We start from the raw sequence: 20,801 nt of genomic DNA on the forward strand, positions 1-20,801 counted from the left end.
TTAAAGGAAAGTTGCAATGAGTTCTTTTTTAAATATATCTTCAAAAATATTGTTATAAACACTTATTTGGATTGAGGTAGTATATATAAACGTTTTTAATTTCATGTTAGATAGACAAGTTCTATTTATATTTTCTTAGTATTTAAAAGAATATTAAAATTTTTAGACATACAAAACAATACGAAAATAACCAAAGAGAAGTACATGTGCCCACCAGCTGCCTTAAGAAATCGAACATTACCAGTACAGATGTACCTCTCAATGCACCCACCACTCGACAGGTGCAGCACCCTCCCACCTCCGCAGAGATGACCACTGCCCTGGATGTGGGACTTACCGTCCCCCTGCCTTTCTCTACATTGTTACTGCATATGTATGGAGGGATCTCTAAGCAGACACAGTATTATTTTGCCTTTTGAAATTATGTAAACAGTATTATACTGTATGTATTCTTTGTGAGTTCTTTTCGAATTAGTTTTGCTCAGCATCATCTTTATGAGCGTCTAGTCCCCTTCTCCATTTTGTGAACACACGTAGCTCCTACTCATTCCTTTTAACGCTGTACAGTATCACACTCAATGGCTCTACCATAATTTGCTTATATACATTCTCCAGTGATGGACAGTTAAGTGTTTTCCAATTGTTCACTCTTACAAACAATGTTGCTCTGAGCATTCTTGTACACGTACACTTGAGCACAGATGAGTATAATCCCCTACCGCACGTATACCTAGAAGTGGGACGGCAGCTTCGACTTTTCTAGGAATGGTCACACAGCTCTACAAAGTGAATAAACCATTTTACACTCCAATATCCAGTGGATTCTTGTAATTCTATCACTGTATTTTACAAATTTTGAGACTCTCATTAGGTACATGATGAGTGTATTTAAGTTTAAAACTATTATGTGCCTGGAAAATAGGACTTTTTGTCATTTCAAAGCGACCTTCTTTATCTGTAATAATCCTTTTTAGCTTAAAATTATTTTGGTCCTAATACAGCTATAAAAGCTTTTTAAAAACAGTATTTGCTGGGGGGTGGGGGAATTGGGGAGACGTTGGTCAAAAGGTACAAATTTGCAGTTAGAAGATGAATAAGTTCTGGGGATCTAACGCACAGCACTGTGATCATAGTTAACAACCCTGCAGTATATTCTTCAATGTTGCTAAGAGACTAGATCTTAAATATTCTCACCACAAAAAATAAATGATAATTACTTGACATGATGGAGGTGTTGGCTAACACTGTGTGGGGCAATCATATTCAATTTACAAATGTATCAAATCAACATATTACATAGTGTAAACTTATACAATGTTATATGTCAATTTGATCTCAATTTTTAAAAAGAGGTCAAAAAATAAACAAAATAAAATTATTAGTTGCCTGGTATATCCATCGTTTTAATTTCAAATAGTCTATATCCTGAGGTATGAGCAGGATCTCTTGGTTAACCACACACATCTGGGTTTTTTTAACCCAAACATATCACTTTTTTTGAGACATCAAGTTGCGCTTCTTAATATTTATTGACATTTATTATATTGTTATAACAGAATAAAATTTTTATCATTTATTTATTAATAATATATTTTAATATATTTCTAACATTTTATTTTACCCATTGCTTTGATCTTGCTTGTTTCCTAAGTTTTTACCCCCAATACTTTGCATGTTTTGAACATTTTCCCCCTGTACCATTACAGAAGTTATGAACTCTATTTCTATCCTTTTAGCAATTATCCTTAAAGTTTTTGACCATGTACATTTAACACAATCTAAAGTTCATCTATGTTTTCCCTTCTACTGAGTAATACATCCTGTAGAATGCTCCTGCCTTACACATTATATGTAGCAGTATTTTACTTGTATCTTGATTTTTAATGCCCAGTATGGAATCATTATTATTTTACATAATCAGTGTGGTTTACCTTTACACATGTCTAACAATTTCTTTACTTTTCATGCTTTCTTACATATCTGACCTTCCAAGGATCTGTTGATGGTAAATTCTGTTTTTATTTAACTGAAAATGACTTTGTCTAAAGTCTACAAATCCAATTAGATATATAATAGACTCTATTTTTCACGTCTCTTAAGCTCTCTTAACCATTTCCATCTCTTTGTATTGCACTTTATGTAATTTCTTTAGGATCAATTGATTAATTCTCTTCAGCTATGAATAACCTGCTACTTAATATGATCATTTGAGTTTTTAATTTCCATTATCACATTTTTAATTTCTAGAAGTTGGGTTTTTTTTTATTCTTTTCCATTCTGCTTAATTTTTTGATATAATCTTAGTTTCTAGTCATGTTGCTTATGCCCATTTAAAAATATTCCAGGCATTTATATAATTTTCTTCATTTGATAAATCATTACCTTAAGTTTTTTGGAAGTCTAGTTCTGCTATTTGCGGTTTCTCCTGTCTCCTGCTCATGGCTTTTGTTTCCATGCCTGTTTCTGGAATCTGGAATCAAGAGCTCATATTTGGTGGTTTTTATCTGTTAAAACCCTGTGACCCCTGGGTTGAGGGTAAGTCCCTCCAGAGAGCCTTTGTGTTTGCTTCTGCCAGGCACTCTGGGATGCCATCAGTCAAAGACCATTTTAAGTTTATTTCTTGCCTTAGGTTTTTCTGGTCAGGCAAGTATTTTACGTCTGAACTCCAAACACACTTGAGGGAAGGACTGTGGTTGCAAAGTCTAAAGAGAACTCTCTTCCTAGCCAGCAATTATTCCCAGACAGTTAAATGTCCCAAGCGAGCATCTCTGTTTGCCAAAGGTAGATTACTTCCAGTCCCTGATTTCATTTTGAGGATAGCCCTTCGAGGGTCCCAGTATTATGGTGGGATGTGCTTTCCATCTAGCCCTATAACCTGAGCCCAGAGCTTGTCTCTTTTTCCGTCACCTTTAAAAATCAAGTCTTGGGGGGGCTGGCCCCGCGACCGAGTGGTTAAGTTCACATGCTCCGCTGCAGGTGGCCCAGTGTTTCGTTGGTTCGAATCCTGGGCGCGGACATGGCACTGCTCATCAGACCACGCTGAGGCAGCGTCCCACATGCCACAACTAGAAGGACTCACACCGGAGAATATACAACTATGCACCAGGGGGCTTTGGGGAGAAAAAGGAAAAAATAAAATCTTCAAAAAAAAACAAAAAACAAAAAACAAGTCTTGGAGCTGGTCCTGTGGCCAAGTGGTTAAATTTGTGTGCTCCACTTCAGTGGCCCAGGGTTTCACCTGTTGGGATCCTGGGCAGTACATGGAGATTCTGGTGGTGCATAAGGGCTTTGTAGTTATCATAAGAGGTTCAAAAACCCAAATGTGTATTATGCATTGGCTTGCATTAAATAAATAATGTCTGATACACACATACATTCACCAACTCACATACTGAGATTTTTCAAATGCTTACAGATACTATTGGTGATTAATTCAATATATTTCATTTACTAACTTCACTCAAACTATATTCCCTTCACTTATTTATATTCTCCTATAAAAGTCACTAAAAATACAACAATCATTGTGTGTTTCTACGTATGTTGGCAGGAAAGTGAAGGGTGAAATTTATAAAGTTAGAAAGGTCGCTCCACTTCAAAAAGTTCCAGAAGCACAGTCAGAAAGGGACTCATTTGATGAAGTAGTGCTGTATTTGCCTGCATCCCCTCTTCTCTACCAGAGCCATTTGAAGCCAGGAATTCCCCCGGGGTTTTGCTCTAAGACAAGCTCACAGAGGACTCCACAATCACAATTCTACATCAGTCTAGAAAGAAAGGTTCTCTGAGCCCTAAGCCGTGGTGAAGCGCAGCAAGAAGAAACTGCCTTCAAATGTCTGTCTGCCTCCTGCATCTCCAGATCTCACACAGTCTACACTTTTCCTGAAGATATCGCAAGGAAGGATAGAATTCCTGACAGAAATTGGTCAGAGTGCCTTACGGCACTCCTTGGAAGGCCCTTTAAGGCCCACCCTGGAAGGGATTCCAATTTACAGTGGACGGGGCCAAAGCCGGGGGAACTGCTGCTCCAGGAAACAGCTTTTACCCGAGGCAGAGCCAGGAGGTCACAGGGCACTCGTCCCCAATTTAAGAAAACCAAATGAACTGAAATAAGAGGAAATGAACGAATTTTCTTTCTCAGAAAGGAAACCCTCAACCCCCTTCCTTACTAATTTCTTCCCATTACTCCTAATCAGTCATGTTAAAGAAATACCACCCCTCACATGGTAAACACACTGTGGCAGAGAGTAAGCTGAGTGGTAAGGGGTATGCTATTACAAAGACACCTACACCTCTTCCTGTCCCTTTCTCAGACAATTGTGAAAAAATCTTTGTTGCCTCTAGCACATTCCTGAGCACACTTAGCCCTAACTTCCCAGTCCAGAAGAATCCATGCTTGTGCGCAACGGTGCAAGAGAACTTTAGTGTTTAATCTTCACTGCCTGCCCTCACCATAAGCTTCACCGAGGATGACGGTTTTTAAGGAATTACATAGTGGTTGATACAGCAAGGGACATGTGACAAAGAAAGCTCAGGAGGCCATAATAGGCTCTGACTTCTTACTGTCAGGTTAGGCGGCGGAGCTGAGGTGGAGCTATCTGCTACCTTCCAAGGTCACATAGGATACAATCGGCAGGCTGGTGTGGCTGGAGTGTGTCAGCAAGTCTGCATACTGCCGGACTTCCAAACCCCATCACCCCACCCCCACAAAGAACTCACACACCATCATCATTTTACCATTAATCATATCCTAACTCCCTTAATTCTCTTCCTCTATCTTTCCCTCCATCACAAAATCTTTAATATGGACACAAAATCTGATTCAATAAAGCATTATTGAAATTATTTACAACACTGTTTCAGAGTGGAATATGTAGTATACATTACACATTTTAACTCATTAGCTGGCTCTAACTAGAGACAAAATGATTAGGTTCTTGATTAATTCTGTTCCTGAATGATTACATAGTTTAACTGACAAACAGCTTGTCCTTTGTCATCATAACTGGGGAACCATTACTAAATGGAGGCAATCTATTTGTCGGTTACACTGTGTAATCTATCAACAGCAGAGTTCATCAGCGGTCTAATCAGTCCAGCTCTAATCAGATGGCATTTGGTAGAATTCATTAAGATGGTCAGGTTTCTAGAGCTCTACGCCCTGCACCTTGTGATGGAGCTTTTAATAAAAAATCCTATTTTTATGCAGTTAATGCCCATCTATATAAACGAACAGTAACTTCAAATGTTATATTTTTTGCCAGAAAAAACTGAAATAATAAATCTCAGCATCATTTGAGAGGGCTCTGTAGAAACAAAGTCACATTTTTTTATAAATCTTGGAGGGATCTGAATGCTGAAGTTCTTTGTAATAGAAATCTATTGGAGGCTTCTGATTAGTTTAGCTAAGGATTGCTTGCCAGGAAGTAAAGAAGCATGCCGCCCATCACGCAGACGACCAAGGACAAGGACGGATCATGGGTAGATTAACTACACGCCCCAGGTACATAATCCAAAGATTCCCTATGGTGGTTTTCATGTTAAGCCACGACCAACAGAAACAGAAAATATAACAAATGAGTTTCTTCCCCTGTAGTCAGGGGTCAAGGTAAACGGTGTCAGGAAGTCACAGAATGATGGTCAATAAATGTTCTTTCATAACAATAGTAGCCTGACCCCAATAAAATTAAGAAAAAAAGTAGTCAGCAATTGAAAGAAACCAGGCAGACTAGCGTGCGTGGTGCGGACTGTCAGAGCCTGCAGGATTGTGAAGATACAGAAACACGGTTTGCTTATGAGAAGGTTCACCTTGTGACTGAAACACTGGCTTGAGTGGTTCTCACTTGCATGAGTGCACTTTATGGACAAACCTTTTCTCGATTTGTCTTGCTCAAAGCTGTAACAAGACCAGAATGTCTGGGCTGGTAATGAAATAACTTCCATGTGAGCAGCTTGGATATCAAACACAGTTTGAGAGAAGGAACTCACCAAAGAGGAATCAGATACAGAACAAGTCTCTTTGACTCTCTCACATACACACACAAAAGTGTGTTAGGATGTAAAAGTCATGTTTTGTTCCAAATTAATTTCATTTGATTACTTTTTCTAAAGTATTTCATAGCTATTAACATTTGCCCTATTCATCAAAAAAAGATGGCTTTTGCTGGATGATCGTTTCTTATTTCTAAATTCAAAAGAAAATCTTAAAAACCTCATGAGGCAGAGATTCGGTATGAATTTCCTAAATATGAAATTTCTAAATAAACAGAAATTTTATGAATTTCCAGTTTCCCATTTTCTCAGGGCTACCGCGGTGGTTCCTCCTGTTGGACACACTACAAACTTTGGCAGAGATGAAATGGGCAACTTGTAACTAAAAGGGCTGCATTATATTTTTAAAGGATTTGGGCAAAGTCATTTAACCTTCAAACATTTCCATCTGCAAAATGTCTCACTAATTTCCAAAGTGGAATACGGAGGCTCAGGTGTAAGGAAAGATCACATACAGACAGTCTCAGACTCTTTCCAGCCCACACCCTGGCAAGACCCATTTGCCAAACCTTCCTTAGACAAGGCACAGAGCAGCCTAAACCCTCCACTGTGGCCCAGAGCAGAGTTTCTCAACCTCAGCACTACTGCTATTTAGGGCCACATAACTCTCTGTTTTGGGGAGCTGCCCTGTGCACCCACTAGATGTCAGCAGCATACCCCGCTCCCCCACCAAGTTGTGATGACTCAAAATATCTCCAGACACTGCCCAATGTCCCCTGAGGAGTCAAATTCCAGAAGCACGGTACACAAGAATGCTGCTCCAACTATCTGTAGCCACAGATCCCATTTCCCCCAATGTGTTGCTAACTGATCCTTTTGTAAAATACAATAAAAATGAATTACTAAGAAAAATGATCGTGCACTTAGATGCGCAGCAAGGCCAAAATGCTACAAAAATTCTAAACGCTTCCTCACAATTTCTGTCATTATCTCATCACAGACCAGAAACAAAAGCATCTGCCGGCTGGTACTGTTCTTTGAGCCACACTCTGAACAGCACTGGTCTAGAATAAAAATGTCTTTGATCACAGGATGTCCGTGATTCAATTTTATCATCATCTAGGTGAACAAATTCTATAATACACCTTATATAAAGGATACTTACAACAGAATTACACCTAAATCTTGAGTTAAATATTATTTTAATATTATATATAAATATTCCAAGTGTTCTGGTTGGGGGTAGTGGGGAGGTTATAAACAGAAGAACTGATACTTGCTAAACCTAGGTGAGGGTACACAGAGATTCATTAGCCTATTCTGCTTCGGTAGGTTTGAAATTTTCCATATAAAAAGTTCAAAGAAATTTTTTAAAAATTGTTTTCATGTTATTCTAAAACTTAAAATATCACCATTCTCTTTCTGCTTCAAAGATCTTATCCTTTTTTAGGGAAACCATTTCTGATATGAGGAAGGTGGATTGTGTAAACAGTAATCGGTCTCAGAAACTAGAAACACTGTCTCAGAAATGCCCGCTCAGAGATGACTCGGGACTCCAGTGACTGGCCCTGCTGTCAGCCCCAAAAATGCAGCCTGGTGAGCAGCGGATTCCCGAAACCCAGCTCCTCTCTCTCCCAGCCCAGCAGCCCCAGGCTGTTCACTCAGATGAGTGTCCAGAGCAGGGGGTTTCTTGTGCTCCTGTATAACGGGGTCATCTGTTTAATTGAGTCAGCATCTGTACCTCACATGGCACCTCACATGATAGATCCTCCGAGAATAAAAGCGAGCTCCAGGCAGCATCCTGAGGTGGCCCCGACCACTGACCAGAGGTCAGCCTTGACATGTGCTCCTCAGTGTGGCAGAGACTGTGAAGCCCATGCAATGTTTCCAGATTTTTTCATGTTCCTAGGAGCCAGCCAGTTCTCTTAGTAAGACTGGCTTTGTGACCAAAAGATGACTACCTGGTTCTATAAAACATCCAATTCGCAACAGACCTGCAGATGGAATTGGAGGAGGGTTTGTGAGCGTGGCCGCCCGGGTTGCCATTACACACAGCTAAGGGGATCTACAGCCCACAGGACAGCACGCCATATATCTAACAGTTCCTCTTAACGGCCCCGTTTCTGAAAGTGCATGTGCCACCAGCTGCACACCATCAAAATGCACCGAGTTTCCCTCTAACAAGGAGCCTTGCCTAGAAAACTTCTTTTACAGATGTTTATAGCTTTTGTGGCTCTTTACTCACCGTCTTATTTTTATAGCTGATGTGATCTTTCAACATATGACAAAACATACCCATGGCCTAGTAAACAATGCACCTAAAAATTATAACTCTTAGGGAGGCCGACAGAAAGCTAGGGGAATATTTAAGGCAGGTTTCTACATAACACATCCATAATTGGTTTTACATTGTAGCTAATGGAAAACACACTTTCTATAAACTGGAAAATGAATTGCACAATTCACATACAGAAAACTAAAAATAAGCACAGTAAATAGCATATAATTTTTATATTAAAGTATTGTATACAGACTTTAAATAGAAACAAGAAGATGCTCGGTCCCTTTATAATTAACCCACTCTTGAGGCCCACAGAATAATGTGTAGAAGAGAAACGGCTGGAAGACAGTCCTGCCACTTGCACAGAGGGGGCGAAGTGCTTGTCTGGCATAAAGCAAGCACAGAATCTCCCAAACTAGCTCAAAAACTTCGTTTTCCTGGGGCTACAGGGGTGACTCAAACTGGTCCATTGGGAAGAGTCAGGTAAACTGACCAAACCAAACTTTCCTTCATATTCTCCTAATCTCTAACCCAGTGGATTTCACTCCTGCCTGCACATCTGAATCACTGGGGAATGTTTTTGAAAATACTTATGTTGGGGCCAGCCCAGTGGCATAGTGGTTAAGTGCACACGCTCTGCTTCAGCGACCCAGGCTTTGCGGGTTTGGATCCTGGGCACTGAGCTGCACACCATGCTTATCAAGCCATGCTATGGTGGCATCCCACATATAAAAAAAGAGAGAAAGACTGGCATGGATGTTAGCTCAGCAACAATTTTCCTCAAGTAAAAAGAGGAAGATTGGTAATGGATGCTAGCTCCAGGACAATCTTTCTCACTAAGAAAATAAATAAATTAAAATATTGATGCCTGGGTCCCACCCCAGAGAGTCTGATTTAACTGGTCTGGGCTCCCAAGATTCTAATGCGCAACCAGGATGAGAACTTCTGATCTGTCCACCATCCTCTCAAGTAACAGTTGTAATAATAATACTAATTACAACAACAGCGACAATAACTTCTATTTCTCCTCCTCCTATTCCTTTACCTCCACGGCACTACTGTGCGTGCTAACAGACTGTCTACTTCGTACTGGCTGGCAAAGTACTAGAAACTTTTAAGGATTTTTTTTTCCATTTAATTGTTAAGCAATGCTGCAAATTTGGTATGGTTATTCTCACTTTGCAGATGGAGAAACATAAATTTAAAAATATGACCAAGGTTACAAAATCAGTAGAGAAGGCAGACCTCAAAATAAGGCACTCTTACTTCAAGGCCTGTGTCGGAAGTTACTTTGTGGCTTCCTACCCACCCCAACACCTTCCCTTTTCTCCGAGGTCCCTGCTGGCACAACCCTGACTCCGGGCACATACCTTCCACCTGGTCAAGCACCCTGGAAGAGGAGACCCCCAGCTCAGTCCCAAGAGGGAATCCTGATCAGGCCAATAAGCCTTGGCTCCCAAACCTGCCTGCACATGGAATCACCTGGGAGCTTCGAAAACAGCTGATGCTGGTGACTCACCCCCACAGAGAATGCGATTTCACCACTTTGGGGTGTGGCTGAGGCCTTAGCAGTTTTAAAACATCCCCAGGTGATTCTAATATACAGACCTGTTTTGGAACCACTGGGCTCAGCCAGTGATGGCAACTGCATTTCCTTTGCAGTGATGGGTTTAGATGAGAGCACGTGACGTGACTATGGTTACTGAGAAGAGAAAGTAAGTCTATGGGGATTCTGGAAGAGGATTCTTCTGCCTGTTGAGGCAGACCATGTACAGAGGACGCGTGAGCTGCTGCAGGCAAGTGGTGAGCATATGAGGAGCTGACTCAGGACGGCAGGAGAGATGAGAGGAACCTGGCCATGGAAGACATTGTTGAGATACTGCATTAACCAACCATGGGATGGGTCTACCTCTGAAATTCTTATTATGTGACAATAAATATCATCACGTAAGCCCCTTTTAATTAGGCTTCCAGTCACTTAGGCATGAAAGCATTCTACTGTCTCTATCTTCCCAATCATCACGCTATATTCCAATGGCCTATTCTAACGAAAGAAAATATCTCTAGCTACAATGGAAGCATAACACCAGGACAATGAATAAAAAACCCAAAGTCAGTGGCTGGCTATTAAAACGATAATGTATATCACAGTCTAAGCACCCCACTCAAAAATAGGAATGAGTGCTCTTTTGGACAGCAGCATTTTTCTTAAGACGCATAAAGGGAGTTAAAAAGGAGCTGAAAATATATTTGCTGATAAGAATTCTGAGAACAGTGAGAATTGTGCATTGTAAAGAATGTTCTTTCTAATTCTTAGAAGAAAAGGAAGGCTGGTTAAGTGAAAGAGTGTTATTATTTAAATTATCTAAAGGAAAACTACTTCCCTGCATAATAACTAATTGTTTAGATATTTTTTTCTCAAAAATCTTAACAAAAGAAGACTAATTGTATGAACAGGAAAATTTTATAATAAGGAAAACATTATGCTCACCATCTTAAAAAAATGAGAAATCAAACTTTGAAACATAAATGTAAATTATAATGAAAATAGAAGGGAAATAAATATGATCAAAATTATAGAGAATATAAGGACAAGATAAAAACATATATATACACACAGACATATATATAGCGTCCAAGGCAAAAATGTGGAGTTTCAAATAATAATCGGAATGGAAGCCAATTAGGGAAACAAATCGTCTGAGTTGTGAAAGCACAGGTTGCTAATGCAACTGCCTTATTCTCTTGTCATATACCGTCTTCAACATTTTTGTTTGTTGTATCCTAAAAACTTGCTAATGAAAATCAAAGTAAGTCTTACAAGTTTAAGACAGCCTAAACTTCTTTTGTATGTTCCAGGGAGCTTTATTTACCAATGGAATGTTCTTGAAAAATCTGTAATCTCAGACACAGTAAACCACCACCCAAAGCACTGAGGAAGAAAAATATTAATTACTTCCTCTAAAAAGGTCCTTTCCTAGACTTGAACTAGTACTTTAAGCTTACAAACCAATTGATTTAAATGTTTCAAGTTCTATTTACAAGCGAGCTGACAGCAATCAAGATAATTCCCACAATTAGATGATGATGTAATTGAAGGTAAATTCAGGAGCAAGTCTCCATGGGTATTGAGCAGGACATCGCGTCAGGAACTGTGGGAAACACAGCAAGGCTTAAGACGTGGCTCTTATCCTAAAGAAGAGTCCAACAGATTTGAAAAGCAAAGACAGGGCAGATGGAGTCAGGGTATACTTCTTCACCAACCTTAGCTTTCACGGCTGCACAATTTGAAAAATGGTATGTGGCACATACCAAATATCCCTGTCGATTTAGGGGGCATTATATAGCGGTACAAAGAAGGATGTGAAAGGAGAACTCAATATAGTCACAGACTCTTACATGTAGGAGGCAGATCCAATCAGTCCACAGGGAATTGATTTAATTCAACTTGTCTACTTCCAAAAATAACAAGCATGCTTCCTGACATATGTGATGGTGGCAAGCGTAATCCATCTTTGAATAAAACCATAAAGTTTATTCGGAGGTCGGTAGGAGAAAGGAATTATGGAAATGTAAAGCCTTAGAAAAGGGATATCTAATTCTAAAGAAATAACATACTTATCCCATTACACAATTTTGAAAATAATAAGAACATAGCAGAAAGGTGCTATCACATGTGCAACTAATTCAGCCACGGCCAATGGAGCATTCACTTCAGCCAAGTTCATGTCAACAGGTGAAACACAACCATCATGGAGCGGGCAGAAGTCAGAGGAAACCGTATCATCAACATAAATTACATCTCTGCATCAACACACTGCACAGATGGCAGGGAGCTAGTAGCATAAACCTGCCCTCTTCAGACCTCAAACATGCTGGAAAAAAACATCCTGTCTATTTGCACAGGTGAGGATTCCACGCACAGTTGTCCTGGCAGAGATCTTGCTAGATCTGAATGTGCTCAAGTCATAGAATGTTTGACAAAAGGTCAGTCAGCATAAAAGGTTAAAAAAAAGAAGATGACACAACAGGATTACTGTAATAAATGGGGACATTTTTGTTTTCCAGATTTGAATATCATTAACCTCTTTTAATCCCAAAGGTAACTACAGAATATTATTTTTATTCATAAAATTAGCATCTTCACTCTTTACCCCTTTCATCCGATACAGTTTTGTTCTGAAAGTAAATTTGAGCTCAATCTTCTTTCACAAATGGGTGAGGGTTTTTTGTAATCTCTGGTGGTACTACACAGACTCCAGCAGGCCGATGTATACTTCAAACCTTCTGCCAAATACCATTCCCACCCCGCCAAATAAACCCACATACTATCATCAGCAGTAACCAGCAACAAATCAGATTTCACTTTTTTGGGTAAATAACGGTGACTTTTTACCTACTAGCTTCTGATTCTTTTGGGATCAGCATGATCCTTGAGAAGGTACTTCTCAGTAATTTATTTCAAGAACCATTACTAGTATGACCAACCATCCTCATTTACCTGGGATCAGCCCTGTTTTAGCTCTCAATGTCCCACATCCCAGGAAACTCAGTGTGGGGCAAAAAGACAAGATAACGCCACGTTGGTTTCTATATTAAATAGCAACACCTGAATTTAGAAATAACAGCCCATTGTAATGTCCCATTTAGACACCATCCAGGGAACTCTATGGACCATCCCTGTAAATTTACTCAGCAGTCACGTGATAGGGCAATATACTAAAGAGGAAAGATTCTACCAACAGGAGGCCGCCTAAACTCCCCCGTCCTCTCTCCCGGTCTCCCATACCACCTACAAAGTCAGTCTATACTCTCACTGGCAGAATGAACTCGGCTACCCAGGAAAAGGACTGACGATCCCCACTGAGAAGAGTGGCTTCCCCCTCCAGCTGACAGCAGTTATGAGTCCTGGCGGCACAAGGACGAAGGATGGAAGGGAGGCTAAGAAAACCAGGGCTTCAGGGGGAAGGGCCAGGTTTTTGCTCAAGCCAAACAAAATGCTTTTTCCCTCAAGAAAGTGGTTTTTGTTTTGTTGTTTTGTTTAAAGGAAGAACACTTTGACAGAGAGAGCTACTTAGGAACTGTCAAAGTTACTCAGAAATTGTCCAACTCACTCCCTCAGAATATAGTAGGTAAAAGAAAAGACTCTTTGAATTGAGGCAATTTCCTTGTTTTTACTAAACTCCAAGTCACAGAGAAACTAATGGAATCACAGATCTCAATTCTGAACCATTCCTTTGCATACTGAGATGACCATGTTTTATTGTTTTGATTCTTTACATTTATTCCTTGGTGTAGATATACCAATCATTCAAACATGTAAGAAAAGAACTGCAGTATACTCTGAGAAATTTGTTCTCTCTCTTTCTATAACTGCAGTGACATGGCTTTTCTACTAGTAGCCGATATCCTCTAATCAAATCAACATAAATAATACACTTGGCAGAAGACTCAGTTAACATAATTCTAATTTTGCACACAAAGGAACTAAGCCACAATGAGGCCCAAATGCTCAGAGCAAGCTCAGTGAGTGCATGTGTTTTTTTTCCTATCAAATAAAGCACAGAACCAATCTCCAAAGACCTCTCTCCAGACAGGGATGAAAGGACATACACTGGTCATCTCAAGACACAAAAATGAGAGTGGGAATGGGGACTAAAGCAGGTCTCTGGGGCCTCAAGCCCAGAACTGCACAAAAGAGAACAGACATTTCACAGGCAGCAGCCACAGCCCTGGCAACAGCTCTTAACAGGACAGATGTTGGAGAACTCACTCATGTCCTGCCAATGGGGAAATAGAAACAGAATTTAATACTTAAAAAATTCGAAAGTCAGCCATTGAGTCATAGATTTCTTGGTGATAAACCGTCCCGTATGTTAAAGACTATATTGTAGATGGTATGTCATTTTTTTGGCAATGACTTGGTACACTGTTTACATGTCTAAAAACACATGTTAATCTTAGTTCTTTCCCTTCTGTTGCCTTTACAAAGCTAAATATATACAATAGATCCAAAGCAGTCAGGCACATCACTTTCCAGCAAAATGTTAATTTTAACTTATACTGGCACAGTGAACCAAATACGTCCATTCACTGAATAGAAGGAGTAGCTGGAACAGCAAACCACACACATGAGAAAGGTGCATGTATATTTGTACATGTATATATATGTGTGACATATACATATATATAGATTTGATATATATGAAAATGACAAAAATTTGAGTTAAATGGAATTAATTTACTGTAACGCATATTTATTGAGACCAGTCCTTGGGAAACCTCTAGAATTGTCCCCACTGATGTGCCAAGTTCTGGGGCTGGGATCCAGCCTGCATCTAGCATGAATATTTGGGGACGTTTGAGACCTGGGTCAAGTCCAGTGCCATAGGCTTTAGGGCCGGGCAGCCAGGCACTCAGGGGGCCTCAAGGGTAGTCCTAACACTTAAGAAGGTTCTCAAATGTCTATCACTTCTTACTGAAGCAGAAAGTGCTTTACACTCTGAAAGTACCACTGAGGAACCTCAGACCATCAGTTTTCCATCATGGTAAGGATTGGTCCTTGGATGAGTCGTTTATGTCACTCACAACTTGCCCAAGCTCAACCACTGACCCAGGAGTGAAAAGCTTCAGATCTGATTACCAGTCCCCAAAGGCTCTTGCCCATTCCTCCTGCTTCATGATCTCCAGAACACCACGTCTCGAATCAGTAATCCATCCCATGCATCTGTTACAATCCCACATCAAGGTCACAAGCAATCAGCACTATCATAATCACTGTAAATCAGAGTTTTATAAAGGAAAAGAAAAACCCTAGGAACACAAGCCACCTGTCTGATATGTCCTTAAAGTATAAATAACATTTAGTGACAAAACGTATTTGAGAAATTGCTCTCAATTCTGGTTTATATTATTTCTACTTACAATCTTGAGCACAGAATGATATAGGAAACTAAATTGAAAAAAATAAATATACGTAAATATTATATATTTATATATTTTATATATTTATAGTTATATAATGTTAAATATTTATTTTATATTTAATTATATATAAACTATATCTTATACAATTATATACTTTTATAGAATATTATGTATAAATATATATCTTCTTTCTGATTCTGATTCCACACAATAATGATTTCAGAGAACACTTAGTTACATTTAATGGTATGCAAATATTCATAAAAATAAAAAGACCGATTGGTTTTTTCTTTAAGTGAATAGCTGCTTTCATTTTGCTAGGACATGATATCACAGAACTTGGTATATTCATTTCTTTTGTACAAACTCTTATCTTTCACTTTCCCGCCAAGCAACATGCACGCCATGGACATATTCTGTCTAGTGTTGCGTTAGAGGCATGGCATTAACCCTTGAATATTCATCCTTAAATACCTTCTAGAAGAACTGAAGGCACAAGAAAGGGGAGCATCCTCATTACAGATTTCCCATAATGAGGAGATCAACTAACTAAATAGAAAATATACACGAGAAAAACGATTTAACTGGAGCATACCTAAATCTGTGACTACAAAAAAAAATTCACAATTGAGAATAGAACTGAAGGTAAGATGAGAACAAAGGTAAAGAGTGGAATTTTACAAGTACGTGTTTAAAGATTCCTCTGAAGCAGCGGAGCTCAAGCCTGCCCGGAAGCTATGACTCTAGGACCCAGAAAGGGGATTTTCTCTCCAGTGAGTCGGGATTGTCACCAAGCATAAGGATTTAGTCTTAAGCACAAACTGAAGAAAGAGACAGTCTCCACGTTTCTTGGGTAAGCAGGTTTTTACTTCAATATAAGTACAGTTTGGGTCAGTCAAACTGTAAATGATATTCACATTCTTAGAAGCACTAACTGTCTCTTTTGAAGTGAAAAAATAAAGAAATCAAAGAATAAAGCTTCTTTTATGGAGAAAAAGGGAAAATCCATAACTATAACTTAAACTGAAACCAAAATAAATGCCCTCTGTCCTAAGGCCTCTGTTTCTTTCAAGAATTTAAGAATATTTTTCACTATAATACCCAGAAATATTGAAATCAAAGCATTTGAAAACAGTCACAACCTCCTTGAGATGAAGGCAATATGACTGAAAGGCCCGATAGCTCCTTCGAAGCCACAGTTCACACGGCCTGACCGCTGACCTTGATATCAACCTGCCATGTGACCTACTGTGAGTCCTGCTTGGCCTAGATGCATCTTCCTGGAAAAGAATTATACCTAAAATAGCCATCTTCAAGGATCTGAAACATTCTTACACTGAAAATGCTGTTTTAATCCCAATGATGCAGAGAAACTGCAATATGAGGGATTTAGGTAAAATGTGAGGAGCGAATCTCTCTCTACAGTGAAATTTCACTTATTAAAACAGATTCCAAGGGATAAGAAATATCCCTCCCTGTTGGCTTTCAAAATATTAACAATATTTTACTGAAAATAGCTTAAAAAATGCAAGTGAAGGGAAAATGCCTGTAGAGGTCATACTGGTACTGCTGAATAATTTTCTATGAGGGGTGTCTCTGTGACAGTCGTCTTGGAGCATTCTCCGGTAAGACACTTCACAGCATGGATCCTGGGGACCCTGCAGTGGGGGGCGGGGCAGGCGGGGTCCAGTGGACTCAGGTGGTGCTGCAGCAACAAAGAGTCGTTTTTGAACTGAATGAGAAATCAACACCAGCTTTCTTAGAATTCTCGTAAAAGATTTGTTCATACAATATGGGACATAATCCTTTGGAACTTCTGAATAGCTATTTACAAAATAATAAAGAATATGGTCTTTAGTTATGAAGAGAGCTAACTTCCAATCTGTGTGCTGCCCATTACTAGCTGTATGACTCTGGACAAGCTGCTTCACCTCTCCCAGCCTTACTCTCATGTGTAACGTGAGATATTATACCTATGTCGTAGGATTTTGCTTATCATAATGCTTGGCCATAATAAGAATTCAATAAGCATATTTTATATATTATATTAACCTGCCTTCTTTTAGGTATTATCAAAATATGCATAGGAATAATACAATTCAAAATTGAAAAAGGCACACAAATTTTGAAAACTTAACTGGGGTGATTTTATGAAGAAAGGAAATTATGTATGAACCTCAATACAGCATTGTTCTTGAAATCTATTAATGAGACCTTCATAAAAACAGGGTCCTTTATTTCAAGAGTCTTATGATACTTCAGTAATTAAATCTCCTGAATAGAGTGCAAGATGAATATAAAATTCTCTGAGAGAAAATAGTATAGAAAATATATTACTTTTCTAAGAAGAATGGTCCTACTTCTTTTAAAAATTAATTGTATATTGCCTATCTTAAAAACAAAGAAAAATTCTCTTTATTCATTTCAAACAGCACGTACTTTCCTCTAAATCCTGAAGTATATTATTAAAGTCTAAAGATAATATTGTGGTGGCAAAGCAGCAATCAGCTTAAATGCTAAATATTTATAGAGATTTATTTTAGCTAAATCTGAAACTGCTCTACATATCCTCTTTGTTGATATACCAAGTTCACAAAGGGGTTCAGCAGACATCTCTGAAACAACTACATTATTATTACAAATAGGGCTACCCAAGCCAGGAGATGACACCACCCAATGCCAGCCCTTACAGGAACAGGTTCAACTGGATATAGGAACCCCCAGACAATGTATCAAGTTTTCACTGCAGGTGCCATGGGAAATGAAGAGACAGTTGGACTAAAACGCCACTGATTTAAAGTCCCATGATTTGCACTTATTGAATTGACACTGAATAGTCAGTTCAATAAATACCTAATGAGTTCTTACTGTGTGTCGACTAGGCCCTGCAGTTCCACCAAGGCGCGAGACATTTTCTCAAGGGCTGGGTAATCTGAGGGAGAAAGTGACACAGAGGCAAGCATAGTACAAGGTGGAACATACAATGACACTACATAGGAGCCCTTGGTCATCCAGCTATGGGATGGATGGTCAGAAAATGAGGGAGGGGTCAATTCAACTAAGCAGAGATCTTTTTAAAAAATCTATTTACGAGTAGAAAGCCAGGTGACAAAGCAGACATTCCAGTCAGAACAAGCGTAAAAGCACTGCATCGAGAAAGAGAACGGCATGAAATTTGGGATGGTAGGTAACATTGGGAAACACTCTGCCTTGTATTTATTCCCCTTTTTTAGTAATAGAAACTAATTTTATTTAGTGTGGCAACAAGCTCAAGAGAAGAAGATAGCTCCAGAATCCCTCATAGCTATGTGTGGTCATGCGGCATAATTCTGGCCAGTAAGAGGCAAGTGGAAGTTGAATGGGACTTCAAGAAAGCTCGTAAATGGAGGTGAAATCAGCTTGGCCACATCCCCAGGTCCCTCCCTGCCTCCTCTTTCCTGTCGCCTGGAATGAGGATGTGACAGTAGGAGGACCAACAGACATCCTGAACCTCGGATCCTTGAGAATGGAAGCCACGTGCTGTGAACGGAGAAGCAGAAAAACTAAGGCAGCCCTGATGATTTTGCGAAAGCTGCCAAACTACCAAACTAGTTCAGGACTGCCTACCTCTGGACATTATGAAGAGACCCCTACTTGTTTAATTAAGACACCAGAGTTGGGTCTCTGTGACCAGCAATGGAAGCAATTCCTGAACCGAGGTTGCTGAAACAGTAAGAGAATAATTCTGTGAGTGGGAGGTTGAAGCTGTAATGGTCACTACAGCTGAGACATTCAAGAAACTGACTACATGCGTATGTGTGATGAGGTATTCAGATTGATTTTCAACTGTCTGAAAACAAGGGTAGGAGTGAGTGAATTAAGAGGAACTTCTCAAGTCTTCCATGAACTCAGAGATTATCTAAAGATTGGTAGCTGAAATTAAAAAGGTAGAAGTTACATAGTCTATTTTCTATTCTTAATACTAAGTATATCATACATAGTTTACATGATTATTGGGAAGATTTCAAGATTAGAGTACAAATATGTAAGTATCCAACTCAGTGTACAGTATATAATGGTCAATAGTCATTCATTCTAAAATGTACTTATTTAGTAATTACACGATTTATGTTTTATATATTTTTAGAAACTTCATCCTTCCCACATTAATAAAGACTTATTTACAAGGTTTCCAATCTTTACAGAGAAGATACATTCCAATAATAATAATAATAAACAATACGCAGGTCATTTCACAATAAGATATTTTTAAAAGAGGTAATAATTTTATATGAAATATTACTAAAACCCAAAATATAACAACTGTAAAATGATATACTATACCTACTCTATGACCGAAACCATTACTGTTTCCCTTTAATTTCATGACCAAATGGATTTGAAGCAGGATAACGTCAAAAAAGACCTCAGAGAGAGAGAGGTTTCTGGACTTGTGGATAACTAGCTATACCAATCTGACTTAAATTCGCTTATTTCTAAATGAGAGAGTTGGATCATGGCTTTCCAGCCATAATATTCTGTGATTCCAGACTGTACTAAAAATAAGTCACGAACTGCGAAGGAATTTCAGACATGTTGTGCCCTATATTTTGTTCTCACAGTAACAACTACAGCCTTAGCAATTAAGTTATAATTTATTAGTCTTAACCTGCAAGATAGTTTTTGTAATGTATAAAAAGTGAAAAAAGATGTTAGTTCAGGGGATAGAGTTGCTTGGAGTGAACATCTGTCTTTATTTCACAGTTTTGTATTTCTAATAAGCAGGAGATGCCCAGGATATTTTTGTTTCTCTTCTTCCTTCATTCCCTCACTGGGGAAAAAGAAAAGCCTGTGCTGACTCATTACGACCCACAGCATCAATGGTACCTCCCTGTCTCAGCACAGAAAGCTCCTCACTCTCTTATGCAACCTGCCTACGCCCAACCTACGCTCCCACTCTGTCCAACACACACACTGGGTTCCACACTGAGTTTCTCAGCAACTCACACATCACAACTTCACAACTTTGCACATTGCACTCAGCTGATCTGGCACGGCCCACCCCCAACTCTGTTGCTTTTCCTAAAAAACTCATAATCACGCTTTCTGACCCAATTCAAACTTCTCCAGTGAACTCTCCCTGCTCTCCCCGGGGAAAGTTAGCTGCTGTGTTGTCCATGTTCCAATGTTCCCATCACACATTGTGCCTCTCTCTGAAAGAAGGTCTAATTTAATCATGTAAGTGTCCGTCTCCCTTCCTCGGTATGCACAGAACTCCTGGCGGCTGAGACCAGGTCTTAGAAATTTTGTCCTTTCAACATCAGGGAAGGTCTATTTAAAAAGTCCATTGTGACAGGAAAGATACAGAAATACTAATAAGGATAAGTGTACAATTATAAGACGTACAATTACATTGCTGAATGACTGAATGAATAATGAATGAACTAACTAAGGAAAAAAGAACATGAAAACTATGACACAAAAGTGAAAAAACTGAGCTAATATAGTATAATTAAGGTATCAGTAAAAGTCCATGGCAGAGGTGGCAGCGAAGGCTGCACAGAAAGTGATGGCTGACCAGCTCTAAGGAGAGCCAGATCTTCACAAGAGGAAGAGGGAGACGATT

General features: G+C 39.2%; 1 protein-coding gene across 2 annotated transcripts in view; it reads right to left on the reverse strand.

Moving 5' to 3' along the window:
* Positions 1 to 20,801, reverse strand: part of PRDM5 (PR/SET domain 5) — a 185,679-nt gene that overhangs the window by 15,948 nt on the left and 148,930 nt on the right. The window lies entirely within an intron of this gene.

This window comes from Equus quagga, chromosome 3, assembly GCF_021613505.1.
Source record: "Equus quagga isolate Etosha38 chromosome 3, UCLA_HA_Equagga_1.0, whole genome shotgun sequence".
NCBI classification, from domain to species: domain Eukaryota; kingdom Metazoa; phylum Chordata; class Mammalia; order Perissodactyla; family Equidae; genus Equus; species Equus quagga.